The following is a 23,165-nucleotide window of genomic DNA, read 5'->3' on the forward strand; positions in this document are numbered from 1 at the left end:
CTCATCGGGACAAATCTGGAAAATGAGATGCCATACAGTTTTTTGTTTGTTTGTTTTTATGTGTGTTTTTGCTACATCCTTGTTGAGACTAAATTGCAGACCTCACAACGGCTTATTGCAAAGTAAATCTAAAATTTTTGATTGTTAGTTTATGCATTTTCAGGTTTAAAAATTTTTTTTTTCACTTACAAAAAAAAAAATGTGAGCCTCATCTACTTTATTTGTGTCTTTTGTTGGAGTCACATGACCTCTGTGTTTGACTACCGGTACATGTTATTCCCTGGGTTGCTTCAATCCTTTGTTCTGCAAATAAAGCTCATTGATTGTAAATTGCCTCTCCCTCTGTAGCACCTTCAGACCACATTTTTTTGCTTTAATGACAAAGAACTAGCCAGTGCATTTCAAGCACACAATCGGTCTCCGCCAGGTGACGTCAATGTTTACCTCGGGCGCGGTGCATCGTGGGAAAACCACCATATTAGGTGGAAAGTCGAGATAAGCCACACGCGGCTGTTCTTTCGGCACAATTATTTACCAGAAATGACACGATCGTGTTGTGTGAGAGGCTGCCAGTCCCGGTGTCGTGCCAAGGTAGTTATCCCTGCGAAAATTTGTATCCCCTCGTCGGGAGCGCGCACGGAGTACGAAAAACAACCCGAGTTAACTCCGCTTCAATTCCAACGTGCAGAACTTGAAATATGAAAGGTTTTACGTGTATGAAAGTTGAGCTTTACTGTTTTATTCTTCACTTCACATGTTATAGCAGAATATCGCCAGTGATATTGATCTAAAACTAATAATAAAACACAAACGTTTGCTTGAAAGCTGGTCGCTGACAGCAGTGTCTACTCCTCCCTCTGAAGGCAAACTGATCCTTGTTCTTTTCCATACGTTCATTAAAAAAATCTCTCATTGTTTCACAGTGTCCAAATGTTCTCATCCCATTGAAAACTGTTGTAAACCATATACTTGTAATAAAAATGAAATAGAAAATGGAGTGCACGTGTAATCATTAAAGACTATATGCAGAAGGAAAATCATTTTTTCCTGGTTGAAATTTAGTACTTAAATCTATATTTGTGTTTATAGTAATTTACAATTTATCTATGTTGTACTATCCTTAATAAACAGTTTGTCTTCTAACATCAGCCGTTTTATTTCATCCCATATTGCCAGAACTGGCAATATGGGATGAAATAAAACCTGCTGTAATCTGTCCCCCCTGTCTAAATCAGGCAAAAAAGGTCCCAGCTTTTTCATTTTTGGCTTATAAACATCTTTTATGATGACAACTACCTCCTGAAACTTTGGAGTTGATTGACCTTTATTTCTTAAAGTTATAAGGGGGAAAAAATTATAGCAGGCCACCTGCTATAATCTGTTCCCCCTGTCTAAATCAGGCAAAAAAGGCCCCAGTTTTTTCATTTTTGGCTTATAAGCATCTGTTATAATGACAACTAACTCCTGAAACTTTGGAGGTGATGGACCTTTATTTATTAAAGTTATAAGGGGGGAACAAATTATAGCAGGTCACCTGCCGTAATCTGTTCCCCCTGTCTAAATCAGGCAAAAAAGGTCCCAGCTTTTTCATTTTTGGCTTATAAACTTCTGTTATAATGACAACTAACTCCTGAAACTTTGGAGGTGATGGACCTTTATTTCTTAAAGTTATAAGGGGGAAAAAAATTATAGCAGGCCATCTGCTATAATCTGTTACCCCCTGTCTAAATCAGGCAAAAAAGGCCCCAGCTTTTTCATTTTTGGCATATAAGCATCTTTTATGATGACAACTAACCCCTGAAACTTTGGAGTTGATTGACCTTTATTTATTAAAGTTATAAGGGGGAAAAAAATTATAGCAGGCCACCTGCTGTAATCTGTTCCCCCTGTCTAAATCAGGCAAAAAAGGCCCCAGCTTTTTCATTTTTGGCTTATAAGCATCTTTTATGATGCCAAAAATGAAAAAGCTGGGACCTTTTTTGCCTGATTTAGACAGGGGGAACACATTACAGCAGGTTTTATTTCATCCCATATTGCCAATTGTGGCAAAATGGGATGAAATAAAACGGCTGATGTTAGAAGACAAACTGTTTATTAAGGATAGTACAACATAGATAAATTGTACGTTACTGTAAACACAGATATAGATTTAAGTACTAAATTTCAACCAGGTAAAAAATATTTCCTTCTGCATATAGTCTTTAATGATTACACGTGCACTCCATTTTCTATTTCATTTTTATTACAAGTATATGGTTTACAACAGTTTTCAATGGGATGAGAACATTTGGACACTGTGAAACAATGAGAGATTTTTTTAATGAACGTGTGAAAAAGAACAAGGATCAGTTTGCTTTCAGAGGGAGGAGTAGACACTGCTGTCAGCGACCAGCTTTCAAGCAAACGTTTGTGTTTTATTATTAGTTTTAGATCAATATCACTGGCGATATTCTGCTATAACATGTGAAGTAAAGAACAAAACAGTAAAGCTCAACTTTCATACACGTAAAACCTTTCAAATTTCAAGTTCTGCACGTTGGAATTGAGGCGGACTTAACTCGGGCTTTTCTTTCTACTCCGTGCGCGCTCCCGACGAGGGGATACAAATTTTCGCAGGGATAACTACCTTGGCACGACACCGGTACAGTAATTTCGCATTCTGCTTACTTTTTTCCATATAGTCAGAGAAACAAACTCAATCCTTTAGTCCTTCGTTTAGCTATGCTGCGGTTGTTTACACTACGCCTTTTCCACCAAATATGCCGTCTTACCAACAAATGTCACGTGACTGACGGAGACCGATAGCAGACTGAGTGTCTTTGCAAGGTGCTCGCCTACTATCAGTGGCAATTTGTGGTTCATTGTTTTGCCAAAGCACTTTTTATCTGGGATGAGGAAGTTAACAGTCTGCCATATTGAATTCAGCTTTACCTTCTTCAGGCTGATTTATACTTCGAAACTAGATTGTCTGCGTAGGTGTTGCAGTGAATAAAAAGACGTCCACGCCCCCTCCGCAGACACTCTACTGCACCTCTCCCGAATTGTAGGTGACCGCAGACAGTGCCCCAGACAGGACAGCTAGTTTTGTTTTTATGACTGCAATTGTGGAAAACAACTTGTGAAGTTGGACCAGCTAGAAGAGCGAGGTGCGTGAAAACGCTGGGACCCTTTTTTTCACCTGGATCCCTGCTCTTTTACGCCCTCATGTCCCTCGGTTGTCGGACAAACTTGCCCCCACTTCCTGACCGCCTCGGCCGTATCTAGACTCACAGCTTATAGTGCAGACTATGCTTCAATATTGAGCATAAATCAAAAATGTCTGCATCAAGCTCACTGTGACACACTGCTGCGGGGAGCCTCTGTGACTTTCTGTAGCATTAGGCTTGTAAGGTTATCTCAATTAGGTGACAGTTATTAGGGAATCATAACTTTCTATCAACCCCTAGACCTTTAATGCATAAAGTCTTATCTGTACTTTCTGAGGTCTACGTTTTGAAGTGTAGCTGAAAGGATTGAGGTCATTTTATGTACTTTTTAAAGAAGAAAGTAACTTCAGGCTTTCTTTTAAGGTCACCCAGGGTAGCTTTCTTAGCTCAGTTCTTTTAATGCTCTATCTTCTCTTATTAGGAAGGATTTTAGAGAAGCTTGGTGTCTTTTATCCCTTCTTTCCCAATTAAGCCATAGATAAGAATGAGATAACTGTATTTTGCTGCAAGCAGAACAGTACTATCTGGTAGTCCGCTTAGCAGGAACCTTGGTGCAGATCTAGGATACACTTCAGAGACTATATTACCCTTTGGCCAGAAACTACTTTAGAATGTGAGAGAATTACCTGAAAAGAGGCACTGCGAGGAAGATGTCTGAGCTTTTGGGCTTCATTCAGGCTGTTTTGCACAGACTAGCTATGTCCCACTTGAGATTTCAGTTTAATGAGGAATTGTCTAAATGCTCATAAGAACTGCTACAGGTAAGATAGCCTTTCACTCTTTAAAGGTAAGTGGACTAGGGACGGGGGATAGGGTGTGGAAGCATTGGTGATCACACATCTTTGACATTCATCGATTTCAGTAGAACCAAATCTGATTTCAACATTGATGGATGTATTGAAGCCACCAGTCTAGCATGCTGTTCTTCTCTTCATATCCAACTCCTCCCCACACATTTTCTCTCCACTCAACCATTCCCATTATTTTTTTATTTTTTTTACGCTCACATGTGGAAAGCATTATATCCTGTCTGGTGGAGAGGGAGAGCAAACAACACAGCCTGAGAGCCTCCTGGGGGAGGCGTAGGGAGGTGCTATAGGGGCTGCTAGGATTGGCATGCTTTTGACTCTGCCCTGACTCTACACAGACAAAAGCTTCTCGAATGGAGGAGACACTTGTTGAATGAGTTGGTGGAAGATAAAGAAAGTCCAGTTGTCTCGACACACCTGGTGTGGCGCGTTTACACCTGGGGCACTTTACTTCAGGGTGTAAAATCTATGCTTTATATCCCTATCCTTATGTTTTCCTGCTCCTCACGTTTAAGGCTGATTTTCATTGTCTTTTTTTATAAAGAGATCCATTAAATGTCGGTGTCAATGTTTTCAGATATAAAGATACATTTTTCTCACGTTATAATGTATCCTTTGCTTTTGATAAATTTTTCTTTAAAATCATACTTAAGCTAGAATAAAATTCTGGTTTATAATTCATACATTTTCTATATTTTAATATTTAGCGGAGAGTGTTTTTAATCGAAAGACAACCAGCTTGACCCCCGTCCCTTTGAATCAGAGGGGTTATTCCACTTAATTGGTTTGTAAATAATCACATATCAACTAATGTGTTGTGAATTGGCGCTATATAAATAAACTGAATTGAATTGAGTTAAAGAGCAGAAGAAGTTTTGAATTATTTGTACATAAAGATCAGATTTCCCTGACATAACTTGCAACAGAATAAACATGAAGTTGGGACTCCTGCAGATAATTTCCCATCTAAAACTAAAGACCTTATTTTCTTTACATTCATTCAGCAATGGTCTGTTAAGACTAGTTTAAATGTTAAAAAAGCTTAAGAACTTGGCAAATGCCAACTCTTATCATGCAGGAGACAAGCTCAAAGGTCTGTAGAACTTGGGTTGTTATTTTAAGAAAGTTTTGTGAACAGGAACCTAAATATTGCTTCCAGATGTCTGGGCCATATTGATGTTGTTTCCCCAACCTATTCAAAAATATCTTTACTCGATTCTTCTTGGAAAAAGGCTTCAGTCACTCTCCAGCAGAATGTCTGGTATAATTTCGACTCCTTACCTTAAAAGATTTTGATGTTTTGTGAATCTTCAACTCCTTCCCTCTAAAGATCTCTTCTTTAGTTTCTACTTATGCCTTGCAGCTAAGATCCATTTAAAGATGAAACTTAATGGACAGTTATACCAAAAACATGATTTGCTTGTGCTGCTGCCACATTAATTTCATATGTTGAATGTATACTTATTGGCGTGCATATATTTCCTTTCTTTTTTTGTTTTTAAGGATGCATTAAAATAAAACTTCGGGCCTGTGTCAATATTGCTATTATGGCCGATAACCGATTTACTGGTACTATGCATTTCCCAGCCTTTCAAACAACGTGCAAAGTCAACCGCAGCGCTGACATTGTTTCTCTGCTTCAGTTAATCTCCCACAATGTGTGTAACCTTCAAAAAGTTGCCCTACAGTCTCACCTGGCTGAAAAAAAAATACCAAAAGAAAACCAAAAACAAACATTTCACCTTATCATCATTGTTTACCTAAAGGAATATAACAGCAGGGAGCAGAATTCTACTCTTAACTTTACTTAGTGCTCTATCCTTTTGTGTTTGTGCATGATAAATGATAAATGATATTTTCACTTTGAGAACCAGTCAAAGCCAGTGGTCCCAGTTGAATCTTACCATCTTCACCTTTCTGTCTTTTAGGGTTGTCACGATACTAAACTTTTCAACTCGATACCGATACTAAGGAAAATATTCGATACTCGATACCATTTTCGATACCACAAGGATAAAAACAAAGACTCCAAAATTCAACAGAAATATTTTCATTAATAAATAAAATACAATAAATAAACACAATGAAGGTTGTATGCTGTGCATAATATTAAGCAAGCTTGAGAAAAAACTTATAAAATTCAAATTAAGTGTTCCTTCCTTGGCTATGCTTTGCACACATAACAATGACAATAGCCAAACCAGTTAAGAAACAAAAATAATTCTCAGCAGCTGCACCTCTTACAAAAAAAAAGTCTGAAACTGAAAAGTGCACAGAATTATTCAAACACACAGTATTCAGAAAGTGCATTTTCCTCTATTCTGCACTTTAGATGAATGACTGCTTAGGTGCCACTGGTGACGGCACTGTATCGATACTTTTAAAAACGAGTATTGTATCCGGATACAACGTTTCAGTATCGATACTTTTTTGAGTTTCGATACTTTTGACAACCCTACTGTCTTTATAGAATGGCCTCATCCATTAGCCCCATATCCACTGAAAGCCCCGGGAGTCAAAGCCCTAGGCTTTTTTATTTCCCAACCTATACGAATACTGTCTAATTCATCATGTTCCTTTTTTATTAATTTGAAAGGCCCCTGGACAATCATTCAAATCAACATAGCGACGTGGTTGCCAAAGAAAATCAAAGGTAAACTCCACTACATGTTGGAGCACTGTGGGTGCGCACACACATGGATCGGTACAAACTTTCGCTGCTGCTGCTATATATGATAAAAGAAATCATGAACAGGCCACTTACTCCAACTAAAGTCCATCTCAGAGCTCTTCTTGGCTAACAGCCTCCAGCACCGACGCCAAGTCTTTTGTGGCTGGGTTGACCGTCTATGCGGGCCTATGTCACAGGATCAGATCAAGCTGGTCATACCAGTGTTTTGTCCGATGGTTTAATCTACTACAATTATTGATGTCCATAAGCCTCTTGTAGTCCTGCTGAATTTTCTTGTGCTTGTCTCGCATTTGCTTTGTGGTGTGCAGAATGTTTATTGTGGCCAGCCTGGCTACATTACGATCATTGTGCATCGCCAACTCAGACTCCAGCAAAAATGCTTAAAAGAGCCATGACCTCATCATCGTCCAATGGTAGTAGCTTCCCCTCTCCTGCTCTATCATGCGATTAAGGAATTAGAAAACGGTGAACTACACAACTGCAAAAACTGTGTGTGTGTTGGCTGTAACCAACCAAACGCAGGTTTAAATGGCGGGATGGGCGGACTTAACCAAAAAAAAGATGCCAGTTCACCAATCATTGCTCCTTGCAACCCTACTCCCTCAAAGAGCCCGACCAAAGCGGGATCTTTGAAAGTTTATACCTGACATTAAACAATTGGTGAGTCAAAGTAGTCTGTTTCTGACTGAAGAACTAGCCTTTTCTTGACCCCTTTAGCCAACCAAAAGGTTATTGATTAAGAGCGAGTCCATTTTGAAATGATACAAGAGGCAGCTCATTATGGCTCTGTACTGAGAGTGACAGCTGTGTACATTACAGCAGAGCTATGAGTGTAAAAAAAAACATGTTAAGGATTTTTTTTTACTGTTTGGCATCAATCCACCCCATATGACATATTTTCCAAACGGTCAGTAAACATCCACGAATGGGTCCTTCACACTCGCTTCCACCACCCAGATTAACCCAGTAGGTGGGCTAAGGCCTCGGGGCGCTGCCTTAGGTGGTCTGTTGGTTCGATTCAGGCAAATTAAATTGACCCCAGTCACCCTTAAATGCAGCAGCGAGCAGCTGGTAGACACTGACAGCTTGTCATTTAATTAGCCAACCTTCTTCACTGACTGGAAATGGAGACACACTTAATTAGCCTCAGTTTGGTTCCTCTCTGGGCATTACGGGTCCATATAGAAACCCTGCTTTGACTACTTCTTCTACTAAATGCCTTCCTTTTTCATTCTTTCTTTCTCATGGAGGCGCTGTCAGCAGCTAAAGCTTAGGAAATCCAATGTCGTGTAATGTTCAATGAGCTATAGAATTGGCCTTATAGAAAGTCGTACTGAGTCGCAAAAGAATATTAGACCAGAAGAACTAATTCAATTGAATCTTTAAAAGTAGCAAGGCAGAAAGCAGAATAGATTATTATGGACATAGTTTTCTTTTCCTTTTTTGAGTTTTTGCAGCACTAGTGGCTCGTTTGTTTCGACAGTAGGCTGACAGGAAAGGGGGTATGAGAGAGGGGGTGAGACATGCGGCAAAGGACCACAGGTCGTATTCAAACCCGATTTGGCCACGTCGAGCACTAAGGCCTCCTTACATGGGTCGTGCGCGCTAACCACTGCACCACCTGCACGCCCATGGAAATAGTTTTCAGTGAAGATTCTACTGGCTTGAATATGTCTGAGTTGAATCACTACACATGAACAGCAAACAATAGTTGAATTGTTGGCTTTTTAATGTTCTCATGGTGTTTAATTTCTTTTCTTTCATTTGGGTTCAATAATGGTCTGTGTCCCAAGGCTTACTGAACAGTTGGGATGATCAAATCTTTACTATCTTAGTGACTGGTTTAGGTTTACTGGGAGCAGTGACTAAACCAGTTCACCTGGCAGAGGAACAACAAATGCCAGGCACAGTGTGAAGCATGGGGCGGTGGCTGGCAAGGGCTCAGACTGCCATTATTGCTGCTTGTAGTTCTAGGATTACCTCGGGAGGATTGGCTAACTGTACATGGTCGTTCAACTTTTTAGCAATCCTTACTCATTAACAAGCATATCATGAGTTGAGATGGTATGGAATTTGTACTTTTATTAGTACCAACCAAATTCCCACCTTACTACAGCGTGCCTGTTTATCTATAATCAAATGGTACCATGTTTTGGTACCTAAACGCATCATCAGGAGTTGTTGATTATCAATTGCGGACGTAACTGTAGCATTGCACATACGAGAGCGTGGTAATGTCAGACGCCCCTCTTATGGTAAACAAAGCAAGCATTGCTAATAAAAAGCCATGAGACGAGGGCTTTACTTTTCTCCACTGGAATATTTCGAATCTGACGAAGCATCTGGTAGCCTAAGATTTTTCTTAAGCTGGGCGTACACTATGCGATTTTTGGGGCAATTTTCCAGTTGTGTCTTTTGATCGGGCCGACTTTCAGCCTCATCATGCGTCCTGTTGTGTACAGGGGGTAATGAGGGGCGATCAGCCTCTCACGACCACTTACCGATCAGGAATCGTGAAGTCGGGAGAAAATCAAACATCTTTGATTTTCTCCCGACCGTTGTGGGTAAATTGCTCAGTGCGCAAACAAGGATTCTTCTGTAAACACAGCAGCATGGCAGGGATGCAATGAGAGAAATGCAGTACAGTCTGTAAAATTGACAGACTGTAGTAGCCACATTTGCTCAGCCATATCTTTTTTCCAAATATGTCGTTGCCTTTTCTTTTTAGGGCCTTCAGCACAAAATTGCACAAATTGCCAAGGCAGCGTGTTTCACTATAGTGAGCTTCATATTCCCCTTCTATTTGTTTGGCTTCCAGATGAGTCAGAGCAGCTCCATCTCACTGCGGAGCTAGAGTCCCTCATGGTTTTTAGTCGTACAGTGTGAACAGAAGCTGCGAGCAATGACTGAAAAAATTGCACAGTGTACGCCCGGCTTTAGGCTCAAGAGTGTGGACTTGTATCAGCCTCAAATCCATGACTACAACTGTACCTGTTAGCTGCTTGTCATCTTTAGCCAGAAACATCATCATTATCTGGTTTCGATTAAGTTTCCTTTGTACCACCCCTAACAGGAAGAGACCATGTAGAATGCTTTATACATTGATAATAAATACAATGATTGTCATCATTGAACCTGCTATGGTATATTGTCAAGATTTTTTTCAAATTGCAGTGAATGGTAGATTGATGTTGTGTCTGACTAAAGGGTTTTGGACCTGATAAGATTGCCTAAACTTTTTCCAAATATCTTTTTTCGAGCTATTTGTTTCTTTTTAATTATTATATTACTAATTAATTACAAATGGTAGTGTTTGTTTTTAATTTCAGTTCGAAATAAAGATAAAACAAAACATCATCTATGACAACTTTAAATGCCGAAAGTTGAGTTGTTGCACCAAATAAAGGTAAAAGAAGGCATATGGACAGGTACACGGATGGATTCAATATCCTGTCTAAAACTTTATAAATTCTACTATTGGAGGCATTTTAAAAGATAATTATTTCTTCAGATTTTTTTTTCTACCCTAGCTTGGATCAGTCTTGAATGCCAGATGCAGCATAACAAAAACTCTAAGCTCCATATTTAGTAAAGCTTAGTTTACATCTTTATTGTTTATTTTACACCACAAGTCTGCTACATCTATATTGTATTTCTTTAAACAGCAGATAATTTGCATCACATTCTTCAAGAAGTGTTTCAGAGTTATATTCAATGCTTCTTTATGTGAAAAACCCTAAAAATAGAAAGATCTAAAGCAGATTTATCTCTTCTGTTTCTTTGATTGCAAACATGCACAATCTTAATCAGTTGTCCTCTCCTTAGGGCCAGTTTTCTGATTGTCCTTTGTAAGGTTTTGGAAAAAGAAAATGGAGACAGAAGAGGAGGTTAACAGAAGCAGACATGACTAGGGCGCAGTAGAAAAAAATACAAGCACATCAGAAGTAAAGCTGATGTAAAATAAAGAGGGGTGGCTGTGCTGGGCTGTAGCAGCAACAGCATTGAAAAGGCAGCAGTTAATGTCTCTTGGGCTTGATGTTTTTATCTTTCTGTTAGGTGTGTGTGAACCAATTTTTAGTCTCCAAAGCAGCAAATCATCATGGGAGATGCTCAAACATCCTTTCTTGTAGTAAAATACCTTGCACTATCTGGGTTTGCACATTTGCGCTGCTCACAGTACTGATGTGTTTCTGTTTTAATTCAGCCACACCCAAGCCATGCTTTTTAGCCTCCACTGTGTTCATTGATGAAACACTGAAGCCCTGGAGACAGGATTAAAGGGTGTGTGTGTGTGTAGTGGTTTTAGTTTTTACGTGCTGATTCGTCTGGCTGCAGAGTGAAAAGCTAATAGTTGTAGCATCAAATCTCCCTTTTTCTTACTTTTCCTTCAACATATTGATGAGTTTGTTTCCAGATTGCTGTTTTGACGCCTCCGCTCTCAGCCATAACATAGTTTGCATTCTTATAGTATAACCTTTAGTGAAAATAAATGTTTTTAATGTATTTACTCAATATTTCAAGATGAAATGTGTAATGTAGAATAATTTTTTCTTATGAAATTAGTATTTGTTTTTTTATCTAATAATTTTTTTAGTAATAAAATAATAGAGTTTATGTGTTTAAAGAGTAAATTGCAAAGCATTATTTTCTAGTCTGTATTCTGCTGAATCTGATATACTTTACTGTTTAACAAGCCGATAACAGCAAGTTGTTATGTGGCCTGCAGGGGTCTTAACATGGGTCAATCTGAGATGTTGCGGTGCAGAAACACTTTTAACATGAAAAAACTGACAAGCCGTTTTCAGACCAGTTTTTCTTTTCTTTTCTTTTTCTTAAGACAGCTCCTCCTAAACCTGTTTGCATAAGCAGGTTTAGGGAGAAAAAGCTTCAGTCACTCATACACTCTGTAGCATCTGTGGTATGACAGAAATCTTTTGCCGTTTAAAAACAAGAGCTGTTAAAATCATTGAGGAATCTGGAAACCAGTAACTTTCCCATGCCTAATGGCAGGTTGTAGCACACCTATATGGCTGTAAGTATAATTTTTGTTATTGCTTAATCAGGTAATAAACAACGTACATCATGGAGATTAAAAAAGTTCTTTTGTATTTTTAATATAAACTTTTGCAGTTTAAACAAAAAATACAGATGAAGATTTGCCCCTTAAAGATTCATGCTTCATAAGTTGTTTCCAGTCCATTTAAACCCTATGCATTTGCATTTTGCAAAAGTGTAATTTACCCATTATCAATAAGAATAGACATCGGGTCAGGTTTAAATCCGACTTCAACGTAGTGTCTTTTTGTGAAACCTGCTCCCTAAAATGCAATAGATGATGTTGTAAGCTTTCCATATGACTTAACTTAAGAAAAACAATAAAACCTGTTTTTCTTTCATCTTCTCTGCTCCAACCATGTAGTTCTCCTTTCTTATTGGCATCTTCGCCAACTTCCCCCGCTCCAGTTCCTTTCGTTCTCTTCCTTTTTTGTCATAAGAAAAAATAATGGTGGAAAAAATGAGTTCACTGTGTAGCACTAGACATGAGTCTGCTTTGGTTTTCATCCAGGTTCTTGAAACATTTCGGGAACGCTAACAGTTAATAATCATCCATGCGGGGTTAGAAATCGATCACAGTGTGATGTGGAGTTATTTAGAGAGGCTAATTAATGGAACAACAGTAACGGTGAACACTTTCCTTTTAAGTCAGCTGAACAGCTTTTTGTGCAACAGATGGGTCATTAGGGAGCGCCATGTTACTCCATGCTTCATGCAGCTGGAGAAAACCCGCTCATTGCAACATTTACCCTTGAATCACATTAGAATAACTTTAAAATTCTAGCATCTATGAATTCCCCTGATACCACAGACAGGCTGAATGTTTTTTGTTGTTGTATTTGCATTCTCAGATGTGTTTAACATGATGACCAATGTACCTCAACAGATGAAGCAAAAAAAAAAAAAATAAAATAAACAAATAAAAGCATTGAATTGCCCTTACTTAATGACTTAATGATAAAGAAGTGTCCCATTTTTCCACTGAACATTTCAGCTTTGAATTAAGCACCAAGGAAACACTTTCATCTCCCAGCAGGAATGAGCTCTTTTTTTCAGCTCACTCTGCACCTCTTTGTTTATTCTCACCCTCCATAAGATCCACTAGTCTAGCCTCCCTTCCCTGTGTCCTCTCATTAGCCATCTTCCATTTCCACCGCTTCACTAAGAATTAAAGTCTCACATCAGACAAAAAGAGTTTGTTGGAGTAGAGGAGGTCAAGTGGCAAAGGCAATCATTTAGTGAAATTATCTTCAACCTGCTAACCGTAAATGAACATAATGAGGAATAAATGGATTGAAAATTAGCAGAGGACTCCAAAAAATCAACAGAGAGAAAAAAGCTATCCAATCTAAGTTATGAGGTCAAGAACATCCTTAGTTGCTCAGGTATTCACATGCTTTGCAATGATTTATCAACAAACTTTGTGATGCTGTCACAAACACTCAGATTCTGGGATTTGGTTTTGTAACTCTTAGTATGATCTTCCCCTGAATTGAGCCATTCCTGCAAACCATTCATTTGTGGCTGGGATTAACCCCAAACTGGATGGATTTAAAGTTGGCCTAATGAAAGGGGAAAAAAGCTACTTCTCTTCGATCTATGTGTGAATACATTGCTTTGGATCTTGGTTGTTAGAAAGCTGCCCAGTTTGGATCAGGATGCTTTTAAGTTTGCTGTTTGAAGTTTTGCTTTTTAACTTGGCTTTAGATGCCAAAATACATTGTGTTATTCTCTAAAGGCTGTGATGTTCTGTGTGAAAGTTCTCCTTATTCTGCCCCTTTTACACTCAGATTCTGTGGTTGAGCTGTAAAAATCCATGTTAATGACAGAGCAGGTAAAATTCTTCCCCAATAAGTTTATCTTTGTAGTTTTATCAATACGTTGAGACAATGACTCAGTCTTTAAAATAAAACTAGCCCTGCCACAAGTAACTCACTCTTCTTTTTTTGCATAGCAAATTACAATAAATGTTATCTAAGTTAATGACATAACAAAGTCTCTGTCCTCTAGCAGGGTTTTAAACCAGTCCAGTGATGTACCAGAAAGGCCGACCCAGTGCAGGACGGGGAAGCTGAGGACCCCTGGTCTAAAATCTAAAATACCACTGAAATGCATTGAGTTTTACTGTTAGAAGGTGCAATAAAAAAAGGAGGTCAAGGGTATGAATGCTGTTAGAAAGTCACTGTATTTGTTTTTTTTTTCTCTGAGAAATTCTTTGCAGTGATTTGCTCTGCCCTGACACCGTCCAGTTTTTGGTGTCCTTGTTTGATTACGGATCACAGTAGTCCTCAGAGACTCAGACAGCCTCAGGCCTCTCAGGTTTCAGAGGGGAGCATTCCTCGCCGACTGCTCTGGAGCTGTGAAAACCGCAAACCAGCTTCGACAACAAACACACTCGAGGCGATGGGGCAAAGACTGCTAACCTATGGCTAATCAACAACAGGAGTTTTCTCACTCCCCTTTTTTTCCACAATTGCTGACTCAGTGGAAGAATGAGGCACTCTCTCATTCATTTCCACCTTTTCTTCAGTTTGTGTTGTTCTGAAATGTAAAAGTAGTTTATAGAGAGCATGTGTGAGATAGATCCAAATCATGGATGTGCTTATTTTCCCCCATGTTGGAGGTTGTTGAAGAGTTTATATTTGGCATAGCTCTTTGAAAACGAGCACGAGTGAACTACGCAGCTCTACCTTTTTATTGGTGAAACATGAACAATCAGTTGCAAAAGAATTTAAACTGCAAAACATTGTAAAACTTACATGTTTCATTGGAGTAGAATCTGAACTGACTGGTAATGATACATATCGGGTATGAGGTACATGAAATTACATAAGACACTGCTGCAGTTGTATTTTCACAGTTGATCCCAATTAAGACTTTGTTTAGGCAAAGGTATGTGGATTTTGGAACTTTTCTGATCAAAATTTACCGGGGAATTAGTGTATTTTTTTGTGATTTTAGATATTAAAGAATCTACTATAGGAAAGTTTGGAGGTTCAGATCATTACGCTTCAACATCTTGAAGCTCAGTCGACCTTATTCTGTCAAAGATGGTGCGCTTGTAAAGGAGTAAAATACTTTTTCACACTATATTGCTTTGTTACAAAAAAAGTTAAAAAACAATCCACTGGTCTTTCTTTATTAGAATGTCTATGACCTGGATGACAGAGACTTTTCAATAGCATATATTGCTTTGGATTTGAATAATAATGAAATTAATTTAGATAATTGTTCTGTTTGCACAGACTTTGGCTTACACGCTTTACCTAATGATTACTTGGCCCACTGTGATTTCTGAAGTTTCTTTTTAAATTGATTTTAGCGAGATATTAGTTCAGTCCATCTTTTCCGGTCTTGACAATCATTCTGTTCTCAGTAAAGATTTTACTGCATGCTCCGAAGTCTACGTAAGCACCTGTTGTTTCCCTGCGATGTCTTTTCATCTTGTGCTTTGAAAATAGGCTTACTTCTTCATGTCATGTCTATGTCCACCCATTTGGAAAGGGGGTCGTTTGGCTTCGTTTGTTAGACTGCAGTATCCAAATGGGTGGACCCCTTCGTCTATTCCAATTTGCATGTTTTGAAAAAAACAAGGCTTTTTTGGGCTACTGTATAAAACCTCGAACTCAACACTATTCCTGACATATTGAACTGAAAAAGCTTCCTGGATGGGAACTTGGAAACCAAGTCCAGTGGATTGTTTGTAATTTCTTTGGAATGACTCTGACCTGGATGACTGAGAACCTTCACCAGCATACTCCTAACAATCCCGAAAGTTTGGGAGACTGTTTTCGTCTCTACATTTTTTTACTTGTTAAAAATAAAGTGTAGTGTTGATGAAGACAGTTCAGTATTCAAGCTGTTGTAACTCAGGTTGCTTTGTTTTGAGCGCATGTGTGTTACCATAACAATGTCATTTCTACTGCCTTCATTTTCCATGTGTCAGTAGTTTTCTCATGGTGCAGCCTTAATTTTTATGTTTGTTACAAAATGAAACAACAAGAAGCTGGAAAAAAAAAGGCAAGCAGAGATAATTTTTTTGTTTCCTATTATTTTTGGTTATTGTTAGTGTAATAAAAATAAAGATAAGAAAAAATATCTGGAAGAGTTTAAATTTAAGAGCGCTTTGGGTAAGGTGATGGGTGGTAGAATGTGCATACAGAAGGTGTGGACAGACAGCAGGAAATGGCTGCAGTGTAGAAACCAGACAATTTGTGTGTTGATTGGACATCCCAGAGTGAACCACCTGCCTACCTGCTGCCAAAACACAAACATTAGTTTTCCTCTGTTTGTTACCACAGAGTACTACTGCCTAAGCTTGAGAAAACCCATGTGTACTTAGCTGCACATTATAGAGACCATTTGAAGGAAAGGATGTTTGTTATTGTATGTTTATGTGTCTTAGCAGGTGCACATTCATCAGACAGCTCTGGGGCTTTCTGAGTAGTAAGATCACACCACTACTTATTTTCTCTCTGTCTGCATGCACCACTCCTACTCACTTAGCTTCCTGCTCACTTAGTATACACCAGGGGCTTCTAAATCTCCCCAGCCTGGAAGGTAAATGTGGAAATGTAACATCACCCTGCAAGCTGGGCTAAAGAAAACATGAAGCTAAACGGCACTCGGGTGACACATTTTCCATGTTAAGCAGTAAACTAAAGCAAAGGAAAATTGTTTTCCCAGAGTGGTGGTGGGGGTTATACCATTTATTTAGGGTTATTGTTGATCTTTTGTTACTGTTATTATTGAATATCTGCAAAAACAAATGTATTCTATGACATTTGTTTTGTAAGTTTATTCTATTTTTTTTTTTTTTTTTGTATAACAGCCAGACTGACTTACACCTTGTTTTTAATTCACAGCTGGTCAGTCTGTGAAGGCTCAGACCGGGCCAATCACAGCGTGAGAGATGGGAGTTTTATGCTTTACACCAGAGTTCCCCATAATGTGGCAGCACTTTTCTGTAACCATAAAAGTCAAGATTACATTTGCAACAGAACAGTGTTTTATGATTTCTCTATTTTGTACAGAATGAGCAACATATAACTTAAAAAACTTAACAAATAACCTCTTAACATCCACCTCATTTTGGGTAATCTTCGCCTATTTTGCATACCCAAATGGAAAAGCTAATAACTTAGGAACTGTATGCCCCAATTACATGTGCAATACATTATCTGAAAGCTAACATTCTCTAGTTTCCTAATATATAAATTAAAATTGGGTGACTAGAACACAGACCAACCTGCATCAGTTCAAACATGATTCAGTTTTTTTTTTATTCTCGGAAATGACAGGTCTCTTTTAAACAGCAGTAATAAAGACATTCTTGAGAAAAGAGCAGGTTTTATTGTATTATTTGTTCTACATCATGTCAACCACAAATGCAGAAGATTTCAGACCTCTAGCTATAACAGTTCCAGAGCTGTGGGTTATGGAACTTTTGGTGTCAACTTGGAGCTGCGCACAATGGCGCCACCTGCTGGTAAAAATTTTACCGGTGGAATGTTATGCATTCTGAATTATTACCCCCACTTAAAACCCACCGGGTTTTCAAAAGGTGTCTTCAAAAAGGTGTTTTTGTGACACATCTCTATATATCTGGTTCTAACCTGCTTCTTCTCACTCTGTTAGTCCTGCCTCGAACTACACTTCGCTGCAGCAAATAGAAAGGGGCGGGGACGGACCACTGTCAGTCTTATACCTTATATGGAAATGGGACCATTTCATTCCGGAACTGACGGGGGCGCTAGTGACACTATTTCCTGTACCGACCGTTTCATAATAATTATAATAATAATAACGTATTTTATTTGACAACGCCTTTCAAAACACCCAAGAACACTTTCAACATTAAAAATACTAATTAAACAGTAAAGAAATGGCTACAAAACGTGATATGTCACGTGGTATGTCTGTCACGTGGTATGTCTCTTTTTTATTTTGAAATCTTTATTTAAAATTATATTAGTAACAAACAATCTAAAATAAGCAACAATAAGGAATCATTATGGAGAAATAAAATCAATATTTTGGAGACAAATGTACATTACATTAAGAGCACATTTATCTATCCATTAATTTTTATGAATTATCCTCAAGTGGGGTCATGAAGGCTGCTGACCCTGGACAGATCCCCAGTCCATCGCTGATTAAGAAAACAGATATAAACAAATACATGCTGGTGCTGAAGTTCAAATAATATATTTTGATGTTGTGAACGGTACTCTTAAAATAAATAAGTTAAAATCTAAAATATAATAGCCTTTGGCTTATTTAATAAGAACTAGATGGAAAAGAGGTTTGGTCTGTAAAACATTTAGTCGACAATTTTGGCCAACTTAGTACGTCCACTCACGGTGCACTTTTGTTGTTTATTTGCCAAATATTTTTTCTTATTATTCTCATTGTGAATATAATTTACAAACAAACCAAAGGACTTTTGAACTTTTAACAAGTGCCATTCGGTAACTAGAATATACTTGGTTGCAGGTGACCTGGCTCAATTATTATCATTATTGACCATAATGTCTCCTATAAGGACTCCAGCTCAACTAGTAAACTGACTGGTGTCCCACTATTCCATTTAGAAATACCATATTAATTTTATCAATTGCAATAAATTCATAAACTGCACTCCAAAAACATGAATATCCAATTGTAGCAAAACCCAAAGTGATTAATTAAAACCTTAAATGTAGCTTCAACCTGGAAAGACTCGCACAGAAAGTAGGTTTTAGAAAGTTCATTTGACAATAATCTTCAACTTTCTGATCCCGGCAGTAGACACTGTACTGGTAACCACCAGAGAGAATGATCTTTTTTCTACATGAAAACCTTTTTGAATAAAGTCTGTCTTCATCTCAACTGCTCAGCCAATCACCTGCTCAGGTGCCTCCCTCCCAGCCTAACGGCGCCGGTCTCAAGTCCTTCACCCTTCATAAAGTCCAGCTTGATGTGTGCAACTGCTCCTCACCTGAGCTTCCATCACCTCCACCCTGATTACACCTTCGCTTTGCTCGTTTAATCTTATGTTTGTATCTGAAGAATATGTTTCTGCAACTTATTTTTTATTACATAAAACAAGTTGATTCTAACTGTTAAAACATAAACAACTCGTCTGTATGTCAGGTTTGTAAAGAAAATTTGTATTGATTCCAGTCATTGTTCAAAAATGTATAGGAAACATTGTATATTGCAAGTTATTAGCTTTGCTTGCATTTAAAATTTTCCAATTGTTAAACAATGCTGTTACAATATATTTACAACTACTTTATTGGTTCTACTGTCTCTCCAACAAATTACAGCCACAATGTAACTTTGTGGAAACGACACCATTTCTATGAAAACTAAATGATGTAAATCAACTGAGCTACAACAAAATGAACTTTCAAAAATGTAAATAATATTGAAAGAACACATTATGAAAAAGGAGGACTGCACAAGTCAAAAGGTGAATATTCTTTATCAGAAACGATTTCAAATGGCATGTCACAAAAAAACTAACAATATGTGACAGATTTTGGAAAGCAACTTATATTTTCTTTGAATTCAATGTTGGGACTCAGGGCAAAGTCCAGGTATGCCATCACAGTAGTAACGAGGGTACTCTCCTCTCCTCCGCATCTGAAAATAAAAAAATAAAAAAACAAACAAAATAAAAAACAGGTGCATTGCAAGACTGTCATACAGGAAGAATGGATGATACATATGATTATGAATGAATCTTTCCCGTAAGATTGGCTGTATCCTTTCTACCTGCATGGTGAAGAGCATTAAACAATAATTAATACTTTATATCTCTCAGTATCTTATCCTTTCATCTCTAATGATATAAAAAAAAGTTGTCCAAATAATGAATTTTAATAATAAAAATAAAAAATAAAAATAATTTAGGGTTTTAGTCTCATTTGCACATAAAGATACACAAATCAAAATTACTAGTTATGTGAAAATTAAAAAAATGAACCTCAATTTGTGCCTCGGCTCCTTTGGCATAGGTGTGGTCATCAGCACACAGAGTCTGTAAAAATACAGATATGTTCTAAGTGAAAGATGAATGCAAGTCCAAATAACATCAAAACTGCTTCAACCCTTTTAATTCTTCTATCCTGATTTTCTTTCAGACTTAAAAAAAATAAGCATAGAACAAAAGTACACTGTGAATGGACATAATACAAATTCTATGACTTAAAACAACAAAGTGATGAATTTTAGCTACAGCTTACCTCACATTTTGCCCTCTCATCAACTTTTTTCCGCTTTCTCTCCTTTTGTAGTTCTTCTCTGGACCTTTTAAAAAGGACAAATTGAAGGTTTTCTTAAAAAACTGAATCTAGAAAAGCGTATTAATTTACTATGTGAAAAAAATTTTAAGAAGGTAAAATTACCTTTTGGTGATTTTGTGGGTTTTGCATTATGGATCATGTGACGAACACCAGTGCAAAAACTTTTCAAACTTCTTTCTTTCTTCTTCCTTTCCTCTTAACCCCGCGTCTTTAAGGCATTTATACTAGTGATTATGAAAATAGCGCCCCCTTCATTTCCGGAATGCAATAGTCCCATTTCCAAATAAGGTATGGGACTGACGGAAAGGTCCGTCCCCGCCCCTTTCTGTTTTCTGCAGCGAGGTCCTTCTCCCTGCCTCTGAAATTGGACTCTAACTGCTGCCAGACTGTTTACGTCTGGCAGCCTGGCCAGGCTAGTCTTTTAGCATATGCAAATGTGTAATTTGAGAAAAGGTTTAAATTGCACATTACAGCTACATAAAAATATGAAGTTGGAGTACATTTCAGTAGTTTGTAAAACCACTTCAAGCTGCAGTGACTTTAGCAAGATGTTTTCCTGCATTGTATTCTTAGTGTGCTGTGTAGAAATTTTGTCATTTTGTACTTATGGAGGTTCAGGTCTTTAATGCCTGTAAGCGTATTAAACCACAGACATAACTGAAATATGCAGCTTTTAATATAATCACACAAACATACATTTCCCACTAATGTAATAGCTAAAGCCTACTGGAAACAAAAGTGATTTCCAACAAATTTAATAACTACTTAGTTTGCAGAGATTTACTAAGTTCGTATGAAAATGTATAACTTCCCGCAAATGTATAAATGCATTTGTAAAACATAATTTAAAAAAATCTTCGGATATAAAACGATGCTCTGGCTTCCCAGCAAAATGGAAGAAACTAATAAGATTTGAATTTCTGAATCAGGGATATTCTTTCTTACTTGTGCCGATCAAATCAAACCTCCTTGGTGAATAATTCAATTTTCAATTTCAGTTTCAAATTCAGTTTATTTATATAGCGCCAATTCACAACACATGCCCTTTTAAGGCAGGTGTGTCTTTAGCTGTGGCAATGTTGGAAAGCAGGGCTGTTGCACATTGGTGAGTTTCATTGTTATGAAGCCAAGGCTAATATATAATTTGGGCCGCCACATGTTCTTCTTCCTGTAGGATTATTTATCCATCTGTAGCGCTCTTTGATGTGCTGAATGAGGACATTTGCAGAACTTCTTTTAAGGACACTCATATTTTATTAAACATAGATTATTTGTCCAAATGCAACTCTTACATTTCTAAATGTTTTTATTATAAAACTGACTTCATAGTGATTTTTTTCAATTCTAGGTTTGAAAAGTAGCTTGTAACAGGAGAGCTGATCTTGTTTTTTCTTTTTTTTTTTTTTTTTAAATAAAGCCAGCTTCCACATCCAGCGTCTAGGGCTGAAATAATTAAACAAATCTTGATTAATCGATTATTGGAATAATCGTCAACTAATTTAGCAATCAATTCTTTATTAACTGGAGTATAGAGACTCTAAAAGATGCCTTAGCTGAGAGAGCAACCCACTTAGAACAGTAACTATGCCAAAATTGTAAAAAAGTTTGCATTTAAGATAAAAAGACCTTTTCATCTGTCAATATTCCCTACCCAGAACTCCTCAAGTGGAAAAATTTTTGTGTCACTTGGTTTAACTTTGTAAAAAGTCTTCTTTAACAAACCTTTGACTATCCAATTATTAATAGATTAATCGAAAAAAAGAATCAACAGATTGATACATTTGCAAAATAATTGTTCGTTGTAGCCCTACCAGCGTCCAGCAGGCTTAGCTGCTAGAGGAGCCAGGAAAAAAGCGGAATAAAAATAAATGTATTCCCTATTTGTTTGTTTTTTAATATATTTAACCAAGTATGGTGATAAAATAGACAAAAAAACAATAGAATTAGCTGTTTTCTGTTTTTCTGTATTTAAAGAAATTCAAGGTTGGTTTTAAATTGAAAACGAATGAAGGGTATGCAGACTCAGTCCGACTCAAAGTGGTGGGCCTACAGAAAAGTTTTTATTGATCATTGGTTTATAGTTTATGTTGGATTTCATTTTCTTGCTCACTTAGAATGGGGGAGCACTAAGCAGTGAAGGAACATCTTTAGGCAACGACAGTCAAACAAAAAACACAATGACAATTTGAAAAAAATTATTTGTGTTCCCATAAATGCAATAAATCTTTGCAAATGTAATTAAGTTTGTGGGAAATTGCTTATATTTTTAATAGTCAGCAGCTATTACTTATGTGAGAAATGTATTATGTTTGCCGGAATATTACATTAAAAACTGCATATTTTTATTACGTTTGTGGTTTATTGTGCTTTGAGGGCATTACAAGGTCCGAGTCTTATCACTTCATGAGGCCTGATCAATGGATTATACCTAAAGTAATTGAAGCTGTAATCAACTCTTGATTACTTCTCAGTTTTTCCTTTTTTTTTTCTTTCAGCTCTGATTAGTTTTTTTTTTTATTGAGTTTTTTTTTTTTTGGCACATCCCTTGTTCCATGCATTTAACCAGCATTTCATTAGGTTCATGGTAAACTAATATACGGCTGTGATCAGGCTCGGACTGGGAACAATTTTCGGCCCTGGCATTTTTCCGTCTACACCGGCCCACCATCATGCACACAACATATTTTTGCAAAATATTAGAACATAAATTCGCCAATTATAAGAGGAACATCGTAATTTGGTTCAAAGAAAGCATTTTAGTTTTATTATAATTTAGTTTGTTGCAAAGTTTGAAGAAATTGAAAATTACACCATATGCCAACAGTCACAAGGAAGGGCTATGTATACTGCGTACATCATGTAGGTAATTAACATTGTATTACTTCTTGAGCTCCTTGTGTAATTTGCTGTCGTACGTAGGCGCATCGGCCGGAGAGTAAGCGTTTGGGCCAGTATGTATTAAGGAGGGCCGGCCCTTGCACGGCGAAATTAGGGGCAGCCCTCCTTAAAAGATGACCAGTGTGGGCCTGTCATCTGCATAGTTATGGTAGCTTACCTTGTTTTTTTCTTTTTAACTTTTTTGAAATCTGAGATAGCAGGGAGCTTGTAGATG

The 23,165-nt window shown here is 37.5% G+C and overlaps 1 protein-coding gene and 1 long non-coding RNA gene across 2 annotated transcripts in view; one reads left to right on the top strand and one right to left on the bottom strand.

The window, feature by feature from the left end:
• Nucleotides 1-23,165, top strand: part of cachd1 (cache domain containing 1) — a 119,424-nt gene that overhangs the window by 29,340 nt on the left and 66,919 nt on the right. The window lies entirely within an intron of this gene.
• LOC119778922 lies at nucleotides 19,487-20,378 on the bottom strand. The gene is made up of 4 exons (XR_005280146.1): nucleotides 20,156-20,378; nucleotides 19,994-20,057; nucleotides 19,735-19,788; nucleotides 19,487-19,523 (listed from the first exon to the last, which is right to left on the bottom strand). It is a non-coding gene; the product is annotated as an uncharacterized LOC119778922 (long non-coding RNA).

This window comes from Cyprinodon tularosa, unplaced genomic scaffold (assembly GCF_016077235.1).
Source record: "Cyprinodon tularosa strain WSP-4 unplaced genomic scaffold, ASM1607723v1 ctg140, whole genome shotgun sequence".
Taxonomy (NCBI): Eukaryota; Metazoa; Chordata; class Actinopteri; order Cyprinodontiformes; family Cyprinodontidae; genus Cyprinodon; species Cyprinodon tularosa.